The sequence below is a fragment of the Cololabis saira genome, chromosome 24, assembly GCF_033807715.1.
Source record: "Cololabis saira isolate AMF1-May2022 chromosome 24, fColSai1.1, whole genome shotgun sequence".
NCBI classification, from domain to species: domain Eukaryota; kingdom Metazoa; phylum Chordata; class Actinopteri; order Beloniformes; family Belonidae; genus Cololabis; species Cololabis saira.
In genome coordinates, this window is record NC_084610.1 from 22,484,228 (window position 1) to 22,507,365 (window position 23,138).

General features: G+C 41.6%; 1 long non-coding RNA gene across 1 annotated transcript; it reads right to left on the bottom strand.

Annotated features, from left to right (window-relative positions):
- Positions 1-15,335: 15,335 nt before the first annotated feature.
- Positions 15,336-19,824, bottom strand: LOC133425293 (uncharacterized). The gene is made up of 3 exons (XR_009770952.1): positions 18,885-19,824; positions 17,221-17,349; positions 15,336-15,749 (listed from the first exon to the last, which is right to left on the bottom strand). It is a non-coding gene; the product is annotated as an uncharacterized LOC133425293 (long non-coding RNA).
- Between the last annotated feature and the right edge of the window lie 3,314 nt (positions 19,825-23,138).

The following is a 23,138-nucleotide window of genomic DNA, read 5'->3' on the forward strand; positions in this document are numbered from 1 at the left end:
TTGAATTCTGACTGGAGAGAGAGTCGTTCTTTATACAGGTCTGGGGTTGGCGATGTAGCATATAAACTGTCCAGCTGAGCAATACGTTTTTCTATTTCGTCCAATTTTTTCCTCTTTTGTTTTCTCTCATTACTTACATAAGAGATCACTTGCCGTCTAATGTAAGCTTTTAAGGTTTCCCACAATATGGAAGGAGAAATACCAGGGGTCCTATTTATACTCAAAAATAAATCAATTTCGTTGGACATTAATTCCACAAAATTTTCATCCGAGAGTAAGCGTATATTAAAACGCCACGGGGCCTGTGCACGAACTATCCCCCTAAATTGGACACTCATTGTGACAGGGGAGTGATCAGAAATGACTGTAGCCTCATAAGAGCAGGAGCTCACGGAAGGGAGAATTCTATTATCCATCAGAAAATAGTCTATTCGTGTGAACGTGCGGTGTACATGGGAGAAAAAGGAAAACGCTTTACCGGAGGGATTAAAAAAACGCCAGGGATCTGAAATTGCAAACTCGTCCATGAAGGTCTTAATTGTTCTGGCAGATCTCGAAGGGGTAGTGATTTTTGACGAAGAGCGGTCCAGCTCTGGACTCAGCCAACAATTGAAGTCACCCCCTAAGATAAGGAAGTGCGAAGACATATCGGGTAAATTAGAGAAGAGCTGCCTAAAGAAATCTGGGTTATCCCAATTGGGGGCATACACATTCACTAGTAAAACTGGGGTATCATACACCCTACCAGTAACAATCAGGTACCTGCCACCTGGATCAGAGACCACATTAGAGCATACAAAGGGAACTGATTTATGCAACAAAATTGCAACCCCTCTAGATTTGCTATGAAATGATGAATAATAGGCATGACCAACCCACCCACTCTTAATCCTAGAAAAAACAGATGGTTTGAAGTGCGTTTCCTGAAGATATATTACTTGAGCTCCCAAATGTTGAAGGTGATGTAGGATCCTACTGCGCTTAACAGGGGAGTTTAATCCTTTACAGTTCCAACTGACAAACTTTAGCGCTCTCCCATCAGGATGTTGTATCAACCCGGGCTGGACCATTCAAAAATAGGGGAGAATAAAGATATCAGTGACAATGACAGGCGAACCGACCTTACAGTGAGTTTGAAGATCAAACTGACCAGAAACACAACCAACAGAAAAACCAAAAAAAACAAATACACCGAACAGAAACAAAAACACAGAAAACCCACCCCCTATCCCACCCACGCACAGGCATCTCCCCAACTGAGATGCGTGCAATCACCTCCATAAACCCAAATACTTCAAAACACTCCATGGTAGCTCTAACAGGAACTCAGCAGAGCTACCTGAGATGAAATGCGACCTAAAGAGTAATCAAATGCACATTGTACTATCCACTGAACACCCCCACCTGAAAAAACAGTAACTAGCAGAAAAGGGCATCACTAAGGGAAATGAATAAGGGAATCAAAAACAAAATAGGAAAGGTAATTAAATAAACAAATAAATGAAAAGAGGAAGAAAGAAGAAAAAATAATGATTTAAAAAAAAAAAAAAAACATTATTCGAATAAAAATCAGACTAACAAAGGAGGGGAAAAAAAGAGGAAAAAAAAAAAAAAAAAAAAAAAAAAAAAAAAAAAAAAAAGGGGAGAGTGGGAAACACACACACACACACACACACACACACACACACACACACACACACACACACACACACACACACACACACACACACACACACAAAATAACGAAAATAGCAGGGATGATATTATTAAACCATTTTTAGGACAGTATATACAGTCCCGTACAAGAAACCAATAAGGAAGGGAAAAAAAGACACTCACATACAAACTAAAAAATACTATCAGGTCGATAGAGTGAGATCTTGGGGAAAGCAGTTCACATTAATGTAAACAGTCCAGCTGACGCATAAAAAAGAACAGCGCGATCATTTTCAGACTCCGCGCATTATAACTGGACGGAGCCGTCTACTTACAGTTTTTAGTAACAAAGTCAGCGGCCGCAACAGGGTCCTCAAACCTGCGTGATGTCCCGTCTGGCATGGTGACTCTGAGGACCGCCGGGAAGAGAAGACCGAACTTCACCTCTGGAAAGGAGCGGAGGCTGCGCTTCACCGCGCTGAACGCGGCTCGTTTCTTGGCGACGGAGGATGTATAGTCAGGAAACACAGAAATCCTCTTGCCTTTGAGAAGAAGTGGAGCTTCCCCAGCCCGCTGTAGAATCTGGTTCCGGACATGGAAGAAGTGGACCCTCACGATGAAAGGCCGAGGTGGGTTCCCCTCTCCGGGTTTCTCTCGCTGGGTCCGATGGGCACGGTCCAGCAGGGGCTTCTCGTCCAGTCCGAGCAGGTCCCGCAGTAACTGGGCGACGAAATCCGTGGCCCGGGGTCCCTCCACTCCCTCCGGTACGCCGATCACGCGTATGTTATTTCTTCTGGATCTGCCCTCCAGATCCTCGCACTTGTCCTCCAGACGAGCAGCTTGTTTGGTCAGCCTGCCAACGGTAGCTTCCAGCTCGTTAATCCGAGCGCTGTGGTCGGTGGCGGCGCGCTCGAGATCACGCACCGTCACTTCATGAGCATCCACTGCGCGCTGAAGTGGTTCAACAGAGTTCTTTAACTCCTGCCTAACCGACGAAATTTCAGACCGCAGACTTGTGGAAAGGTCGTCAATCTTCCCGAATATGTCGCTCCTCAGAGAGTCCATCATGGACTGGAGCAGCGTAGCATCGAGGGTGTTCGCAGCGCTAGAGCCCGCTGACGGCGGGGAAGCAGGCTCTGCAAGGTGCGCGGTTTTGCGGCCTCCTCTCACGGCGTCTTTTGTGCGGAGATTTGACATCGTGGTTGGTCAGGAATCAGAATATTTCAGCCAGAAAGTATTCTAAGTTCGTTATAAGTATCCAGAACTACAAAATATGCAAAATTGTACAATTAAAAGTGTATTTAGGTCACATTCTCTCGGAGCTGTAAGGGGACACGTCTACTCTCCTCGGTGCTCCATAGCGCCCCCGCTGCTTGCAGCTTTAATTATTATTATTATTATTATTATTATTATTATTATTATTATGTATATTGACTATTTTATCTTTGTGTTTTTTTAACTAACTGAACAAAAGAGGTCAAATATTCCCCATTGGACCCTAATTCAGTCCTAATTCAGTGGTTAAGGAATCCGAAGAGGAAGATGGTTTGGGAGGACGGGAAACAGAGACTGTGGATATCTCTGAGACTTAAATGAAACTAGTATGAAAATGCATTGATAAGGACTTACAAGAAGAGTAAGTATTACACTTCAAGCTTGTTTAGTGTTTGATTCAAACAATAAATCCTGGTGGAAATGAAGCCCCACGTTCACCAGAGTAATGCTAGAAAGTATGTCACAGGGTGAACTAAAATAAAACCTTTTAAGCCTCCAGACGGGGACTGCATGTTTTCTGTGTGTGGTACTCCTACTGAACCGACTCCTATCGAGTCACGGCTGCTACTCAAAGACCTTTATTTATTTAAAGAATTTCTTCACCTGGAGCAGGAAAGATCCTGGAGCAACGACAGCGAAGCTGCAGAGGGAGAGCTGCCACGAGGAGCGGTATCAAATGTGCCAACAGTCCCGCCCCGTCTGCAGGTTGACCTTTGCTCTGGCTCTGTCGCTGCAGCGTCTCCAGGATTGTTTGACCTTGAGCGTTTAAAGAAATCCCTGCTCTGACTTTATAACAGATTCTAACTGTTTTTACTTGACTGTGGAAGTTTTATCTACCTGTCGTTAGACCAGACCTGTTCAGGTTGTTCCCATCCCCCCTGATCGTGTTCACCTGTGTCTCGTTCCCTGTTTCCTCCTCCATGTGTCTGCTCGGGTTTTGTCATGTTTAAGCTCGTGTGTTGGTTTTTTTTGTTTTGTTTTTGCAGTGCTGCTCAGCAGCGCTCTGTTTTTTAGTTTAAAGGGGACCTATTATGAAAAACAAATTTTTTCATAAAAGGATCAGTGCCCACAGTACGGACCCGGCAACTGCACACGAGTCAGCGGTTTGCATGGGCTAAGTATTTAGCTTAGCTCCGGAGCAGCTCACGTTGGCCCCGGTGGCTCCAGTGTTACCTAACGGAGCCACTCACTCGTTAGGGAACCCCGGAGCTCTATTAGTAATACATTTTTCTTCTGTTTATGTTTTCAGATCTTCCAAGCACCTGAAGCTGTTCAACCAGGGGCGAAAATCCCGGGGGGGAGAGGGGGGACAAGTCCCCCCCATTAGTAAAGCTGTCCCCCCCTAGAATAATTTGAGACAGAATTAATAATTTTGGAACAATGCAGTAGTATTTAGTAGTGATGCACCAAAATTAAAATTTGTGGCCGAAACCGAAATCGAAAATAATAATAAACAGTAAAATCTCATTACACTTAAAACAAGAGTCATCACCAGAAAAATAACTTATTTGACAATTTTCAAGTAAATTTTCACTTGAAATAAGTAGAAAAATCTGCCAGTGGAACAAGATTTATCTTATAAGCAAAACAATCTTGTTCTACTGGCGGATTTTTCTACTTATTTTAAGTGAAAATCTACTTGAAACAGGTGAAAATTGTTGTTTTTTCCCAGTGATGAGTCTTGTTTTAAGTGTAATGAGATTTTTTTTAACTAAAAATGAGACATTTTAACTAGAAATAAGACAGATATTCTTGTTAAGATTGTGGGTTTTTGCAGTGTTTTATGTCAGATGTGCTGTATTATTGCACCTTCCACCTAATACCATTGTTTTGTATTACTCTAAGAAAGGTCTTCTGCCTGTTTGCGAGATAGAGATGAAAATGTCAAAATGCTGTATTAAAGGAAGGCTAAAACTTTTATTCCTTGTCCCCTCCTGGATTTATTCTCTAAAATTTTACTGTTTATTGTCCCCCCCAACTATGAAACGGGATTTTCGCCCCTGTGTTCAACGGCACCTTCAGAAGACGCACGGTCCTTCCTTGAGCCAGCAATAGTGCATAAATGTTATTTATATACAACTTATGTTCTTTTATTTAAAAAAAAATAAAGTTGCCATTTGTGAAAATTCAGTGTTGTGATTTATTTACAGTTAACATGATTCATTTGTCTTGTCAATGATGAGAAATCTTCCTGTGTGAAGACGAGGTGACTAAAGGCTGATTTATGGTTCCGCGTTACACCAACGCAGAGCCTACGGCGTAGGCTACGCGGCGATTTAACGCAGAACCGTAAATCAGGCTTTAAGATCCGTTTACAGCGTGTAACTGAATGAGAGCGTCCGACTATCACGTCGGTATGACATCGGACGCTCTCTGTCCACACTGAAACTGTTAAACTCACGGCCAGTTAGGACAGTCCAATACAAAAAAAATTAAAAATAAAGCAATGGAATTGATTTTGTCGCAGAAGCTTCTCGCATGGGACACGCTTTGTGTACGACGCAGCCGCTGCTCTTCAGCCCGGAGAGGTTTATTCTCCTCCCCTGCTACACGTCATTCAAGCAGCCAATCAGCGCAGAGCCTCATTATCATAACCCCGCCCTGAAAATGAAGCACAGAAAAAGGCTTTAGAAGCGGTAAAACTAGAGACATGGCCCACAGGCTGGATTTATGATTTATGTAGAAAAAACAAGCTTTAGATTGTTTTTAAGACATTCAAGGCCTGTTTAAAATATACATTAAATGCCATAATAGGTCTCCTTTAATAAATCACTCTTCTGGAGCTGCAGGCGCCTCGTTCTCCTGCATCTGGGTCCAGCTCAGCCATAACTTGACCAGTTTACTCCCCGACGCTGGTCTATGAAGCAGCAGGTTACGGGTCTAGAGTCGTGGAAAACTGCGACCCGACTGACTTGTGGTTGTGAAACACAAGACGGTTATTTAAACCCTTGGGCCGGGTCAAGAAGGTTGTGCTAAAGTGTTTTATGAAGTGCACTAGCAACAAATCCATCCCTCAATCTGGGACCAACTTCATCACTTCATCAAACTCCAAAGGGAACTCTTATTGTTATAGATCAGGGGTCGGCAACCCAAAATGTTTTAGATCCATATTGGACCAAAAACACAAAAAACTAACATGTCTGGAGCCGCAAAAAATGAAAAGTCTTGTATGTAAGACTTAGAATAATGCAAAACATGCTGTATCTATATTAGTTATAACTGGGGGAAGATTTATTTGTTCATTATGCACTTCGAGAAAAAATTCGAAATGTCAAGATTAATGTTGAAGTACAATCTTGAGAAAAAATTTGAAATGTTGAGGAAAAAGTCAAAATGTCGAGGAAATAGTCAACATTTTGTGAAAAAAGTCGAAATTTTGGCTACATTAGGCTACGTTGAGCTGTTACTTTCTCAGCTCAACGTCAATCTCATGACATCACTGGGTGATTCTTTGGGAAAAATGTTTGTTTTTGCATGTTTTGTCACATTTACACAGACTCAAACACACACAGAGTTTCTATGAGTTCATGTTTGTTCTAGTTCTGATGGTTAAAAAAGAAAAGTACAAAGGCTTGATATTTTGTGCTACTTGTGCTTAATTTATGTTTTTATTCTGTTATTATTTATTAAAGTACTTGAATTTACTTTAAGATTATTTTAATTTAAGCTATTTTTTAAATGTATTTTATTATTTTATTGATTTGATTTGCCTGAAGATGATTATTTTGTACTTTTGTCTGTTTGAATGGTTGTGTTAAAACATAAATCAGACGTTACTCAACAGTTACTCAGTACTTGAGTAGTTTTTTCACCAAGTACTTTTTTACTTTTACTCAACTAATTATTTAGATGACTACTTTTTACTTCTACTTGAGTCATATTATTCTGAAGTAACAGTACTTTTACTTGAGTACAATTTTTGGCTCCTCTACCCACCTCTGACAGGGACTACAGGTGGAAAATAGCAAGCTGCTACAACCTGGACCAATGCATATTCTCTTGTACAAGATTAATGTTTTATTGTGCACTGTCCCTGTTTTGAAATAAATAAATTACAATTGTTGGACGTTTCCTGCAGGCGTTTAAATGAGCACATTTTCATTGCTGTTTGCATGTTCTCCCTGGGTTCTCTCCAAATATCATAAAACACTTTGGCAAACATATATTTCTCTCCCGTGCCAGTATCAATAACTACCATGACACAGATACAGTTTCCACGTAGAACCACTGTTTTGAACCAGCGGTCAATGATTGACGGAGCATCACGCTGGAAAGTTTAAATGTCCTCTCTCAAAAGGTACGAGTTAATATGTCCCGAAAAGAAACTGTATGCAGAATCCAGAATCCTGGGTCTGCGAGGGAATAAAGCTGCTGCTCTTCAACACGTTGCTGCTGGAACGCTGACTCCAGTTCACACTCGTGGGTTTTAAAGCAGCTTTCAGCTGCAAAACGGCCTCATAAATATTGATTTGGAGCTGGACTGCATCCCTGAAAAGTGCACGTGCATAGTTAAGTGTGTGGCGGTTGTAATGTTGTAAAACCTCAGGGGTCAGTTTAATGTTAAAGTTCTCAACAGACGCACAAACACTGAAGAGTTTCTGTACGTCGAGCAAGGAGCTAAAACAAAGTCAAAACATGTCACAATTTAAAAAAAGATACAAAGAAACATTTTATTAAAATACAGATGCAAATAAACATGTAGATATGAACATTTATTAATATATGTAGATATATAGATGTATATTATGGATATAGATATGTTATATGTAGGTATGTATATGGATATATTGAGTTATATTAGAGTATTTATATATCTATATCTCTATTAATATATAATGATTTATAGTTATATGTAGATATGTCGATATATACATTTATAGTAATTTTTATGTATATAACTGGAGGTAAATATATGAACCAGTATATATAGCATATCTACTCTTATATAGTTATTCAAGTATATTGTTATATCATTGCTGTCTATTGTTCTCTATGATATTGTAGTATTATAGTAAAATAATGATAATGTAATACTATACATTATAATTACTTTTGTTTTGTTTTCTTTTGTTTGCCTTGATTTGCTTTGATTTCGACTATATTTATATATACATATAATTGAGTATTATATCACTGTATAGAACAGTTATTGAAACTCATCTTGTTATATATATATATATATATATATATATATATATATATATATATATATATATATAATATTGTGATTTTCTGTAATTTAATTAAAAAAACAAAAATGTCATACATTCTGGATTCATTACAAATCAACTGAAATATTGCAAGCCTATTATTATTTTAATATTGCTGATCATGGCTTACAGTTTAAGAAAACTCAAATATCTTAAATATCTTAAACTGTAAACCATGATCAGCAATATTAAAATAATAAAAGGCTTGCAATATTTCAGTGTATTTGTAATGAATCCAGAATGTATGTGAATATGTATGTATGTAAATAAAGAACTTTATCACAATATTCTAATTTTCTGAGACAGTCTTATATGTAAAAATGTATGTAAGATTCAGGGGTAGGACTGGATAAGTGGTTACTTCATTCCTACTCCGTTTCGAGCATGTTGGTGGATCCGTGAACTATTATTATATATATTTGTATTCTGTTTTTTCACTTTTTTGTACGCTTTTTTATCATGCATTTTTGAAATAAAATCAAACATTGGGGATGTGTTTCCTCTGCCAGTGGGTGAAAGGGAGTGGGGGGTCAGATGGTGCACGGGGGTTGTTTACATTCGGCCTCAGCTGACGCGAGGTGGGGGCGGGGGGGGGGTGATGATGTCATCACATGATGTCATCACATGATGTCATCACATGATGTCATCACATGTCACATGTGAGCAGGCTCTCATCCCGGTCCCGTCAGCGCCGGACTGAACTCTCCTCAGTGAGCGACTGCTGCCCCACCAGAGACCATAAAACCCTGGATGTCCTGTATGAAATGTCAAGGATGCCTGCAGGGTCACAGCCCCCCCCCCGGTGGATCAGATCACAACTTAGGATCACTGTGTCCAGAGTACGATAGACGTCTACACGTGTAACCATGAGCTCATTGGTGCTTGGATGGTGTTGGTAGTTCTGTGGGAGTCACTTCTTTTATTTCTCAACTGCTTCTAACTTCATTCAGCTGAGGAACACACTGGGGGAGGTGGGTGTCCGTGGTCTGTGGTCTCCTGGATGCCGACTAGATGACATGTAGGCCGCCGTTTGTCCATCTGGTTCTAGTTCTGGGCCAGTGCTGAGTTTGGAACTAGGGTCTCTGTTTCCACTGACAAACAACTGGCTCCGGGCCAGAAGAACCGGTTCCAAGGTAGCACCAATAGTCCAGCTGTTTAGTTATAAAATGTATAGGAATCGTTAAGTTTGTGATACAAGCATGAAATTTGGTACAAATAGCTAAAGGTTTCCCCAAAAGATATGGACGTGGTGGAGCCATCGTGAATTTTCAACATGGACACGACTGTTTTCTAATGAGTCTACACTCCTCTTTTTTTCCTCTTTTTTTCCATCATCTCTTTTTTTCATCTTTTTCTCTTTTTTTCTCTTTTTTTCCTCTTTTTGCCATATTTTTTTCCTCTTTTTTCATCTTTTTTTCATCTTCTCTTTTATAATCTTTTTTTCCTCTTTTTTTTTCTCTATCCCCAAAAGATATGGACGTGGAGGCAAGGAAAAAGAGGAAAAAAAGAGGGAAAAACAGATGAAAGATGAAAAGATGAAAAAGAAGAGGAAAAAATATGGAAAAAAGAGGAAAAAAAGAGAAAAAAAGAGCCAGGACAAACTGGCAACTCATTTCAACTAATCACTCATTAGAAAACACTTGTTTCTGGCGGCCATTTTGAAAAATGGCTGCCATGGGCGCCATGTTGAAAATTCACGATGGCTCCACTTCCAATTATTTTTGGAATGCCTTTGGGTAATGTGTGTACCAAATGTCATGCTGGTATCACAAACTGAACGATTGTTTTCGTTATCTCCTGCACTACAACTCTTTGCTGGTCTAGAGGAAAGAACCGCTTACGTAAGCGGAGGGGGCGGGGTTATTAAGACCAACAGCAACAGCAAGACTGGGAGACATTTTCTATTAAGAATGAATCTGGATGCAGCAAAGCAGCACTGGTCTGAGGAGGAGACAACCTGTCTTTAATGCCGCTTTTATACTAGTACCTACTCAGCGCGACTCCACTCGCCTTGCCCTCGTTAGTTTTCAATACCCAGATCAGAAGTAGGAGGTTGTTGTGAAGCTGCTGTGACGTATTTGATTGTGTATCTAAACGAAGGAGACAACAACACTAAAGATGTAGAACCTGGAGGAGATGATAAATGTGCTGCTGGGTCTGTGGCTTGTGTTCAATATCAAGTTAAAAAAACAGAGAGTGAGAGAAGCTTCAAGCGGCGACGCTTTTTAAAATTTTTAGTTCGTCTCGGTGCTGCTGAAAAGTCTGTTGGAGCCGTGAGCAGCTATGAAGAGACAGAGCTCCTGGTAGATCTGGTCGTTCCTTATCGCCCGTCTAGATCCCTTTTTAATTCTCTCCTCAGACACCAGGTTTATGAACATCTGCACCTCAGAGCAGAGCCGTCTGGGAGATTTGCGAGGCCCTGTGCGAAATGGCCGGGGGGGGCCCTTGCGCGTGAGCATAGCGCGCGGGCAAAATTTTTGGATCAGAGCAAAAATTTTCTGGATCAGAGCAGCTTGTGTCTGCGCTTGGTCTGATCAGTTGTATTGAACAACAGACACGCGCATCATTGCACATATATTCATTGATATGCACAGACTAGTACATATTTAGGTCTGTAATGGAACGTGACTGTTGATATTTATAAGGGAAAAAAGGAAAAAAAAATACTTTTGCGCTGCCGTTGCTGGTCGAATCAAATGAAGAAGCCGCCAGTCGCTCTTTTGCTGATTTCCGCCTCCTGATTCAAACGTCTGACTCCAACCGCCCGACCAATCGGTGGCCTGTAGTGTGATGATGTCAGATACAGCTGACTCAGCCGCTTAGAACCTCGGCAGAGTAGTTACAGAAAAAGTATCTACTCGGCACTGCTCCACCCGCCTCCACCCGTAGTGGAGAAGCACAAAACCGGGGCATGGCGAGTCGAGTCACGCTGAGTAGGTACTAGTGGAAAAGCACCATTAGAGATGTGGACCAAGTCCTATTAGAACAAATACTTACATTTTCGCACCAATTCAGCGACGTAATTGACATTTGCAGCAACGTAATGACGTAGCTCCCCTTAGCACCCGAGCTGTGGAAAAACAAACCGGTTCTCAGCTGGTTCCAAGTTGAACGAGTTGTGAACTAGAACCAGCCCTGGAACCGGTTTAGTGGAAAAGGGGCATCAGTTTGAGTCTAATAGTGTCAGTGTGTGTGTGTCTGTATGTGGTGGTGGTTTGTTTGAGGACCATAACATTGGAACCATATAGGACCTGTGCCATTTGCCCATTCCCAGCCCACAAGAACCTGCTGGCTGTCACTTTTCGGTTTCCTGGCCTGATACTTTCCAGTGTTTTCCTTTGTTGGACTGTGATATTTAATCTTGGAGGTGGAGATGTCATAAAACAGTAAAGGATATGGATTCCTACCGGTCCTTACCAGTTTCTGGAGCTCCTTAAGTCCATTACTGCAGTAACTAATCAGAAAATGGGACAGGAGAGTTTAGTGTTTTAAACGTGGACTTTCGTCTGACGGTGACCGCTGTGAAACAAACACCGTCCTCATTAAACTTTCATGCTTCTTCCCGCAGGACTCCGGACTGAGATCACACAGCTCGACTCCTGACGGCGGGGAACGCTCTTGCAAAACGTCGCTGGTTACAAATTAATCCACGTCTCACTCATATTTAGCCGGAGCCAACCCCAGTACAAAGTTTAGCGCTCGCTCCTTCCAATAATTCATGCGCGGGTTAATATTTGAACCAGATAGATAACTTACTCTCCAGAATTAGACCCAGGCTCTTTGAACTGGGAGCAATTTATTACTACTTGGTCACACTCACAAGTTATGAAATTTACAGCCGCGGCTCGGTTTACGACAGGAAACTGGATCCCAGTCAGTTCTCTGGCATTCATGAAAATGGATTTGTAATCACGAGAAGTCGGAAAGCAGGAGCCGTTTTAATCCAAATCTAACGGGGTTAGCGGTTAGCAGCGGTTAGCAGCTGCAAGTTTCTGCCACATTTTTGCAGTTTTTGCTGATATGTTTCAATGCAAAAAAGCTTTGGTTGTATATTATTATGATCAATAAAGAGCTGGATTCTGGTGACTCGTGACCCTGTTTTTCTCTATTCAGTGGACCCACTACAGAGCCATGGGGGACTCCCTTTATCATGCTTTAATAGATTTCTGCACAGTCCAAGCCTGAGATCCTCCGTAGCCGAGCACAGGTCTGGGACCAGGTCTCCTGGATCTGACACCAGCACGTCTCGGCTTCCAGAAGGAAAAGAACCGGTCCTAGGGGCCTCATTTATAAAGGAGTGTGTAGAATTCATACTAAAAGTGCACGTAAAGCCAAAAGCTGAAAATGGCGGGCGCAAAAAAAAATCTGGCTTCATAAAACCGCGTGCACGCACACCTGCACGCAATTTTCGCTTTACAAATCACAGTCCAGCTGGAAGGTTGTGCAGGTGAATTCGCCTCATATCCCGCCCTCTACACGCCCACTTCATACCAAAAATGGGCAATGCAAAGTAGTATTTGCATATGAATGAGCCTGCTGAGCATGCGCAGCGGCTTCCTGCAGCCTGTTTGGCTTCAGGATGAATGAGACGTGTCGAGCAACCGTGCCACTGAATTTCACTGAGATCTGAGATCGAGATGTTGAGGATGAGCTGGAGGACAGGTAAACGACATTATTTGGTGGTCACAGTAAAAGTAGAAAAAGTATATAGATAGTATAAAATAAAGCGAGTGAGTGGCAGCACGTCGTTGCTGCGCTAAACGCTGTGAGTGCCCCGGCGCAACAGGGGGGGACATGTCCCCCCGTCTTTTCAAAATCATGTTTCCCCCCCCCCACCTTTTACAGTTTAAAGACTAGCGGTAGGCTCAGCCTGTAATTGCAAATCATCAAGACACCCCGTGCGAAGACGATGCGAAGACGGCCCGGCACCCCCGCTCCCCCTCCCGTCTCCCGTCTCCCCTCAGAGCTGCTCAAGGTTGATTTATGGTTCCGCGTCACCAACGCAGAGCTACGGCGTAGGTGCGCGTCACCGCGTACCCTATGCAGTAGGCTCTGCGTCGTTTTAACACGGAACCCTAATTTAGGTTTACACCCGCATGTAAAGGTTTCACGCGCGCGTAAAACTCATTATATATATAAATAAAAATCAGTGTCCCTTTAGGGGCTCCGTAGAGCCGCTAAACGCTCTACGGAGCCCCTAAAGGGACTCATTTGTTCTGTCCTCAGTCACTCTCCAGTTGTCGTGGTGGGTGAAGAGGAGGTTCCCGGCGTGTCCTGCACCGCGGCTGCAGCACCAGAGTCCTGACTGACGCTGAGCTTCAAACACAGAGAGACACGATCAGCGCTATTTTATCATAAGTCTGATATGTGATGACATTAAGAGTATGACATGAATCTGGCTTCATTTCACCACCTCACCGCCTGCGTCGCCAGTCCCCATGTCTTAAGTAAGTTCCTACGGGAGGGTCAGGGTTGCCGTAGGGATACGCAGATTTTTCGGTTCGTTTTTTCTTTTTAAATCCCAACCTTTGCGTAGAAGGTGGCTTGCGCATCTTTCAGCCCTGTTTTGTGCACAAGCAAGCTTTATAAATGAGGCCCCTGGCCCTGAACCAGCAACCCGGCCGGCCCGGTGCAGGTCGTGCAGAACGATCAGGGAACTTCTCGTATGAATCTTTGCTGAAAGGTGAGACGGCCCTGGGCCGGCCCAGACAAAGGAAACACTGTGAGCTTTAGCCAACGTGTCCTTGAAGGGCAAGGTGACTCAGCAAAGGCAGCGACGCCTCGTCACAGTTCAACCCTCTCCCTTAAACATGCAACCATTAACTAAGCTCAGAACCAGGGCAGACGGTCCAGATTAAACCTGAGATTTCTCTCTGAAACAGCAGTTTAAAGAAGAAGTTGGTGCGAGTGTGAGTGTGAGGTGAGTGGGAGCTCCACTGTTTAACCAACAGACGAGTAACCCGGGACTGGGAGAGGGGGGACGTCAGCGGCCGCTGTTGTGACGGCAGAGGACTCGCACGGATCACCAATCAGCTGCCAGTGTCAACACAAGTTTGTTTTCAGATGTGGACGGGCTGCGTGCGGCTCAACCTTCAGCCGGAGACTCCCACCGGAGACACGTAGGGGGTTGGGAGTTCGGCAGGTCATCCACAGCAGAGGATTTGATTTGATTTGATTTGGATCCCCATTAGCTGATGTAGTTTACATCAACTACTTTTCCTAGGGTCCGATCAATAAAACAATAAAATAATATGATTAAAAAATAAGAATACATGCATACTTTCACTTTGGAAAGATGATTCCCCTCCAACTTTCAAGTTTTTTTTGGATCAAATTTCAGTTTTTTTACCATTGGAAAAATTAACTTTAGAAAAATACAACCGTGGTCATATTTTTCAAGAATTTTGGGTCCCATTATTCTCAAAACTGGATAATTTTTCCAAAGGGGACCAATGAGTATCTTTATTTTCGAACTTGTGCCTTATATGTATGTATGTTTGTATGTATATATGGGTATATATATATAGTTTGATATCGCTGTTGCTGCCATTATATATTTTTTTATTTATTTATTTATTTTTTAATATTTATTTAATTTTGTTCTCCCTTAATGTATGTTTTTTTTTTTTTTTTTTTTTTTTCCCTAGGGTAATTATGGGGAGGGTAGGAATGTGGGTAAAATAGAAATCATGCATGTGAAAATGTGAATTGTGAAAATTATTGTGAAATAAAAAGATATTAAAAAAAAAAAAAAAATAAGAATACAGTTCATAAATACACTAAGAAAATCACAAAAAAAATTACATAGACAACATACAAGTCAAAGTCACTGCCTTTAATAGGCACAATGTGGGGGAGTTCTTCGATAACCTCACTTCAGTGATGGACAGGTAACTTTATGATTGATAGACAAGGCCTACCACATAAACTGACTAAATCTGCAACCTCAAACTGTTTTATTCTTCTTGTATTAACAGCACTAATTTTGAATGTTATTTCAGGTACAGTTTCCCTCCACACATGATCTATAACATGGAAGAAACTGGTGTTACTGTCACGTGTGGGGGTAGAGGTGTGGACCCAAACGCAGGAGAGAGAGGGAGGCCGGAGGCAGGAGTTCTCAAAAACAAAAGGATTTATTCCACAACTGGTAAAAACAAAAGCACTGCTTTGGCAGGATCTAAACTCAACAAAAACAGGAATCCAAAAAACCAGGGGAAACATGGAGGGAAGAACAGTACGGACCGACAGGGAACAAGGGAATGACAAGACCAGATATAACAGGGGATAACGAGACACGACGAGACACAGGTGCAGACAATCAGGGCAGATGGGACACAGGAGGGACAGAACTGAAACTCAAACTGGGGGAAGTGTCAAACCCTGACAGTTACAACAGTGCAGACACGGAAGAAAATTTAACAGAAATGGGGAAGAAGCAAGTGGGTTCTGTAACATCGGCTGAAAGAGGGGAGCTCGTCACTGTGGCCTGTGCAGTAAATGCCACCGGAAATGCAGCCCCACCCATGTTCATCTTTCCCCGTGTCCGTTTCCAGGACCACTTCATCAGGGGATCACCAGCAGGATCCATAGGTCAGGCAACACAATCTGGATGGATGAATGAAGAAGCAAAGTAGCTTTATTGTCCATTCTTGACATGTCAAGACATGCAAGAAATCGAGAGGACGTTTCCCACTTCCCTCGGTGAAACATATAAACATATAAAGGGCCTGATTTACTAAGATCCTAAATAAAGAGTACTAAATTGCGTGTGCACTGAAAAAGTTTGCACGTGCTGTTGTTGTGTGTTTTGCGGGTGATCAACTAAGATTGCGTGCGCAATTGATAACAGGTGCAAACCGCAGTATTTAAATGAGGTGTTGCGTGTCTTACGGTTTGCGCCATGGAGAGTCTGGAATGGGAAGCAGGATATAGTCGCAAGCGCAAAATGAAATTTGACGAGTTGGAGTTAGAGATATTAGTGGAAGAGGCAAATAAACACATTCATGAACTACAGCAAAGAAATTTAAACATTACCAAAAGAAACGCAATATCGGAGAAAATCTGCGATAGAATAAATGCAGTTGGTAAGACAAAAAGAACGGCAGATGAGGTTAAAAGAAGGTGGCAAGATATAAGGCGAAGAACTAAAGAAAAAGTGGCCTTTAATAAAACTTGTGCAACCATTTTTAAAATAGCATGCAGCAGAATAAAGACTCTCTCTCTGCGTATTCTTTGATTTTGGATGTCGCCTCCTTGCCACAATAACAGCAGCAGCAGATTAGCACCTTCCTTTCGAACGTATTAAATACAGACGCAATCACAATACGCGCAATTACTTTCAGGCTTGGTAAATCTCATTGCGTGTGGTAAATTAACCTATTTGCATCTTCCCCTCCCAGTATTTAGCGCTTTCTGGCGGGTACGCCCCATATTGATTATTCATCAGGGCAAAAGTACTAAATGAACAGCGTGTGCCATTTTGCTCATTTCAGAGACGCAGTCGTCTTTGCACGCTGTTAGTAGATCAGCTGGCACTTTGGTTTGCGGGTGATGTCAAGTTTGCACACGTTTTTACGCACGCAAACCTTTAGTAAATCAGGCCCAAAGTGCGCAGGCACGACAGATAGACAGACATTCTTAAAAAGTTTCACATAAAATAAATACAACACAACATTTACTAGTACTAGAGATGAGTGCAAAAGGCAATTTTTGTAAAAAAAAAAGAAGAAAAAGAACCATATTTGGGTATTGTGTGCAGTATTTAAACATAAACATTTGCATAAACAGTAAACGGTAAGTAAAGTGACACATTGGTGATATTAAAAGAGATACAGTCTATAAAAGTACCAGCCATTAGCAAATCAGCAAATTTAGCAATTCATTTAGCAAGTAAATAGCAGCAAAGCATGGTCTTAACATCCAATCAGATACAGTGACATGTGATTTTGTGGGGGATCATCACATCTACAGTGTCAAAACACACTCAGATACAGCAAGACACACCGTAAATAAATAATTTATGGTTACACTACCTTTTGTGAGCTATGTGTTTCTTCACCTGTTTTTTGAAACTGACCTTGCTCTGGGTTTTAGAAATGTAACCCGGAAGAGAATTCCATTCAGCAATAGCTCTGTAGGGCAGTGTCTCCCAACCTGGGGTCCTCCCCCCCCTGGGGTCCGGGCAGAGATCTCTGGGGGGACAAAACTGTGTCTGCTTTGAAATTATGCAGTTGTAAAAATTATATTTGTGAATGAATCATTCATAAGCAGTGTTGGGTAACGAGATTACATTCGCCAGTAACGCAGTAATGTACCGCGTTACAGTTGTAATTTGGGTAATCCCGTTATAGTTACTCTAAGACAAAAAAAAAAATACGTTACTTTAGTTATTTTAAGCTTTTCAGCTACATGTAGAACGGGAGAACAGAAAAGAAAATCAAACTTGCCTTTCATGCGTCTTCACGCGTTGCGCAACACTTCCGCGTTAAATCGGCGCAGAATTTACGGCGTAGGGTATGCGGCGACACACACCGTACGGCGCGCGTCGCCGCGTACCCTACGCCGTAGGCTCTGCGTTGGTGTAACGCAGAACCATAAATCAGCCTTTAACGGGATCTTACGGGATTTTACGGGATTTTACGGGACTTCTGGTGCTGATCTGGGCACTGCAGTAATAAAGTTCCAACTACAGGACTGTCTCAGAAAATTAGAATATTGTGATAAAGTTCTTTTTTTTCTGTGATGCAATTAAAAAAAAACAAAAAAGTCATACATTCTGGATTCATTACAAATCAACTGAAATATTGCAAGCCTTTTATTATTTTAATATTGCTGATCATGGTTTACAGCTTAAGAAAACTCAAATATCCTATCTCAAAAAATTAGAATATTCTGGGAATCTTAATCTTAAACTGTAAACCATAATCAGCAATATTGAAATAATAAAAGGCTTGCAATATTTCAGTTGATTTGTAATGAATCCAGAATGTATGACATTTTAGTTTTTTTAATTGCATTACAGAAAATAAAGAACTTTATCACAATATTCAAATTTTCTGAGACAGTCCTGTATATGTTGTTCATTGGCAATTGAGTTATGGCGCAGCTCAGGTGATATTGCGGAGTAATCCAAAAGTAATGTAACTAGTAATGTAACTAGTTACTTTCAGCAACCAGTAACTAAGTAGTGTAAGGGATTACATTTCTTAAAAGTAACTAGTAATATGTAATGGATTACTTTTTTTGAGTAACTACCCTAACACTGTTCATAAGACATTGTTAGGAATAATTTATGAATGTCTTGAATATTTTTTGTGTTGTTTATACACTGGTGACAAACACAGGAAATGATTTCATTCCTTATTATTATATCATTACTCAACATTTAATCTACTCCAAAAGGTTGTTTAAGTAAAAATGTTAAAAAATGTTGGTCTCATATTAAAAGAGACATTTTTCAGAAATATTTTTATGTCCTTTTATGCGTATTTTATACATTGGTGACATTGGAGAAAGACAAAGTCATATGTATAGAGTAAACCAAAGAGAAATGTATCAAAAAAACATAATGAATGTTAATTTTTTCAATTAAAGACTATTTTGCTGCTAGTACGTACGGGTCGGGGGCCTGGCTGGTTTTAGACACAAGTAGGGGGGACAAGGAAAAAAGGTTGAGAACCAGTGCTGTAGAGACTGTTTGTTGTTTGAAATTAGTTTTTCCTTTTGGAACACAGTATTTACCACTAACTGCATGTCTGGTGGGATATGAGTGTGTGTGATGATGGGGGGTTTCCTGCCTCATCAGGGGGGGATTCTGCAGTGAGACCTCTCATCTTCATGACCCCCGGGTGCTGAAGCCAGAAAGAAAAGGTCAAAAGAATAAAGATGTGTGAGGTTTCCTGAGGGAAGCATAAATACTGTAACTGTTAACAGGATTGCAGGGAAGATTCCTCCTCATCAAGCCTTTATTGTGACTCCTGGATTAAAGTATGTGCAGGTTTAATGACGTGAGCGTGTCCTCTGGGCGTCGGGCTGCAGGAGTCACCTTGTCCCTGCAGAACGTTGCAGCTCTTCCTGGTTTCCTCCTTCTCCGCCGGCCCCCTTCCCTCCACTACTTTCCCTTCACATCTGTGTTTCTGTGTTGCATCCTCGTGGCCCGAGCCTGAATCAGCTGTTTTCCAGGGGGGGGGGGGGGTGGTGCAGCTGAAGCTGCACTGACCTCTGGGCGTGTGGTAGTTTTTATTCCCTCTGTTACCGGAGCCTCCACAAGCCCCGCCCCCCCGACGATCACCTGAGCAGCAAACCCGGAAACGACAGGACTGCGACAGGAAGCGTGTCCTTCAAGGGCTCACCTTCAACTTTAGACCGCTCTGCCGAGCCGAGCGGCTCTGCAACGCCGCTCTGCAAACGCCGCTCTGCAACGCTGATCTCTTATCTGTGTCTGTGAGGGTTGACAGGTTTATAACTCAGACTCTAGAGCAGGACGGAGAGACGAGGAGAGGACGGAGAGGAGAGGTGCAGCAGGAAAACAGGGGCTTGTGGGTAAATGTAGCAGAGAGGAGATGCTGCAGCCTCGGACGCATCAAGGTCCCATCGCCAGCACGAGTGCTGTTTCTACTAATAACACACACAGGGACGGACACACACACACACACACCCGGCTGCATTGCTGTTACACTGCAAAAACTCAAAATCTTAAGAATATTTGTCTTATTTCTAGTTAAAATGTCTCATTTTTAGTCAAAAAATCTCATTACACTTAAAACAAGACTCATCACTGGAAAAAACAACAATTTTCACCTGTTTCAAGTAGATTTTCACTTGAAATAGGTAGAAAAATCTGCCAGTGGGACCAGATTTATCTTCTCATTACAAGCATAAAAAATCTTGTAAACCAGAGTTGTTTTGTTGATTTAACCCCAAACTATTAGTATTAATGTTCTCTCTGCAGCCAAACTCTGCAAAAACTCCAAATCTTAACAAGAATATTTGTCTTATTTCTTGTTAAAATGTCTCATTTTTAGTCAAACAAAAATCTTATTACACTTAAAACAAGACTCATCACTGGAAAAAACAAACATTTTCACCTGTTTCAAGTAGATTTTCACTTGAAATAAGTAGAAAAATCTGCCAGTGGAACAAGATTTTTTTTGCTTGTAATAAGAAGATAAATCTTGTTCCACTGGCAGATTTTTCTACTTATTTCAAGTGAAAATTTACTTGAAACAGTTGAAAATTGTCAAATAACAAGTTATTTTTCTGGTAATGACTCTTGTTTTAAGTGTAATGAGATTTTTTTTAACTAAAAATGAGACATTTTAACCAGAAATAAGACAAATATTCCTGCTAAATAATTTGCTATTTGACAATTTTCACCTGTTTCAGGTAAATTTCCACTTGAAATAAGTAGAACAATCTGCCTGTGGGATTTATCTTTTTATTACAAGCAAAAAAATCTTGTTCCACTGGCAGATTTTTCTACTTATTTTAAGTGAAAATCTACTTGAAACAGGTGAAAATTGTTGTTTTTTCCAGTGATGACTCTTGTTTTAAGTGTAATGAGATTTTTTTAACTAAAAATGAGACATTTTAACTAGAAATAAGACAAATATTCTTGTTAAGATTGTGAGTTTTTGCAGTGTACCTGAAAGCGTCTCCCTCCTATCGCCAGCACGAGTGCTGTTTCTAGTAATAACACACACACACACACACACACACACACACACACACACACACACACACACACACACACACACACACACACACACACACACACACACACACACACACACACACACACACACACACACACACACACACACACACACAGGGCACGTCCTCTGCATGTCACTCAGGAAAAGTACCAACCCCCTCCTCCTCCTCCTCTCCTGGAAATGCAACTCACGCTTTCTCACATGGGTTTCACTTCTTCTTCTTCTTCTCTGGTGTCTGTTCTGGGAGAAATAAAGTGCTGACCGGGCCGTTCTCTCGGCAGAGAACGAGTTCAGAGCGCTATGTTTAGACGCTTCATCAGACCCTCATTACGCCGGTTCCTGCAGTTCAGACACACAAAACACCTCGTGTAGGAAAGTGCAGCCACGTCACCCTGCAGACAGAACTGGAGTTGTAGAAATAAATCAGAGGGGATGGTGGATTTTATCATATGGGGACAGATAATTTGTGCTGATTACAAATAATATAATATATTACAAATAATAGCAGTGACCAAAACAGCTGCAGAAATACTGCAGGAATGACATAGCAGCAGTTAAATGCAGCCTTCTGTAAGCTTTAAATATCCACTGGGCTTACACCAAATACATCAAAACACAACAATAAAAAACACTTTTCTGAACTTATCAATATGACTCTGTCCTTCACAGGATAAGTAACATGGATCACTGCAAAAACTCACAATCTTAACAAGAATATTTGTCTTATTTCTAGTTAAAATGTCTCATTTTAGTAAAAAAATCTCATTACACTTAAAACAAGACTCATCACTGGAAAAAACAACAATTTTCACCTGTTTCAAGTAGATTTTCACTTGAAATAAGTAGAAAAATCGTCCAATTCAATTCAATTTTATTTATATAGTGTCTAATACAGCAGATGTTGTCTCTAGACGCTTTCCGAGCAATTATTATATAAACAATGGCAGGTGAAAACTCCCCTAGTGGGAGAAAAACCTTAAGCCAAACAGCGGCAAGAAAAACTCCCCTTTAGGAGGAAAGAAACCTGGACCAGGACCTGGATCATAAGACTGGGGGAGTCGGGGACGTCAGCAGCACAGCAGGCAGGTGGAAGCAGCAACGGGATGACCAGGGATGGGGGGGGGGCGGGACCGCAGGCCAGCACACAGCTCCTGAAGCTCCGGCCTGCAAACATGCACAAAAAAGAGAAAAAGGGGGGCCGGCACAAGAAACTACAGGAACGATGGACAAAAACGATAGCTATGAGATATTTATGAAAATGGAAATGGAGAAGAGAGGAAGGGAAAAGGAGAGGAGAAGAAGGGTGAGAGACACCGTCCAGTGGATCATGTCGGTGCCCCCTGCAGCATAAGCCTATAGCAGCATATCTACCACCAAGCTATATTTGAGACTAACTATTATAGTCTTGTTCTATAGCTGTAACTATGACTACTGACTCTAACACACTAGAGTTTACACTACCTAGAGATTTACCAACACCAGCTAGAGGTTTACTAAACACTAACTATAGGCTTTACTAAACAGAAAGGTTTTAAGTTTAGTTTTAAAGGTGGAGGTGGTGTCAGCCTCCTTAACCCAGATTGGAAGTTGGTTCCATAGTAGTGGTGCCTGATAGCAGAACGCCCGCCCTCCAAATCTGCATTTAGATACTCTAGGAACTACGAGTAAACCTGCACTCTGAGAGCGGAGAGCTCTGCCAGGAACATAAGGCACTATCAGGTCTTGTAAATACTGCGGAGCTAAGCCGTTTTGGGCAGATTTTTCTACTTATTTCAAGTGAAAATTTACTTAAAACAGGTGAAAATTGTCAAATAAGTTATTTTTCTGGTGTTATTCTTCTGGTGATTACTAAATGTTGAAATAGCAGTAAAAACACATTCATTGATGAAATGACATAAGGGATGGAAAGGGGGGATGGCAGTTTTACAGGGGGGATGATTTGGACCGTTTTTATTTCAGGGGGGGATGATTTTGACCGTTTTTATTTCAGGGGGGAATCCATCCCCCTCATCCCCCCCTCAACTCCAGTACTGCCTGCAGCCACGTCTGAAGGGAAACTTCTTTAATATTTAGTGTTTCTAAAAAGAAGAAGAAGAAGAGGTGGTGATGCAACGGTGGCGAGGCTGTACGTCATCCTTCAGTCCCAAAATAACCTGATCTGAGAAACTGCTGAGTGTGCGTTTCCCTCAGGTGCAGCAGCTCCAGCAGCAGCTACACATGAGCTTTACTGCAAACCTGACCTCTTCTTTTACGTGAGGGTTTTGGAGCAGAACGGGGGGAG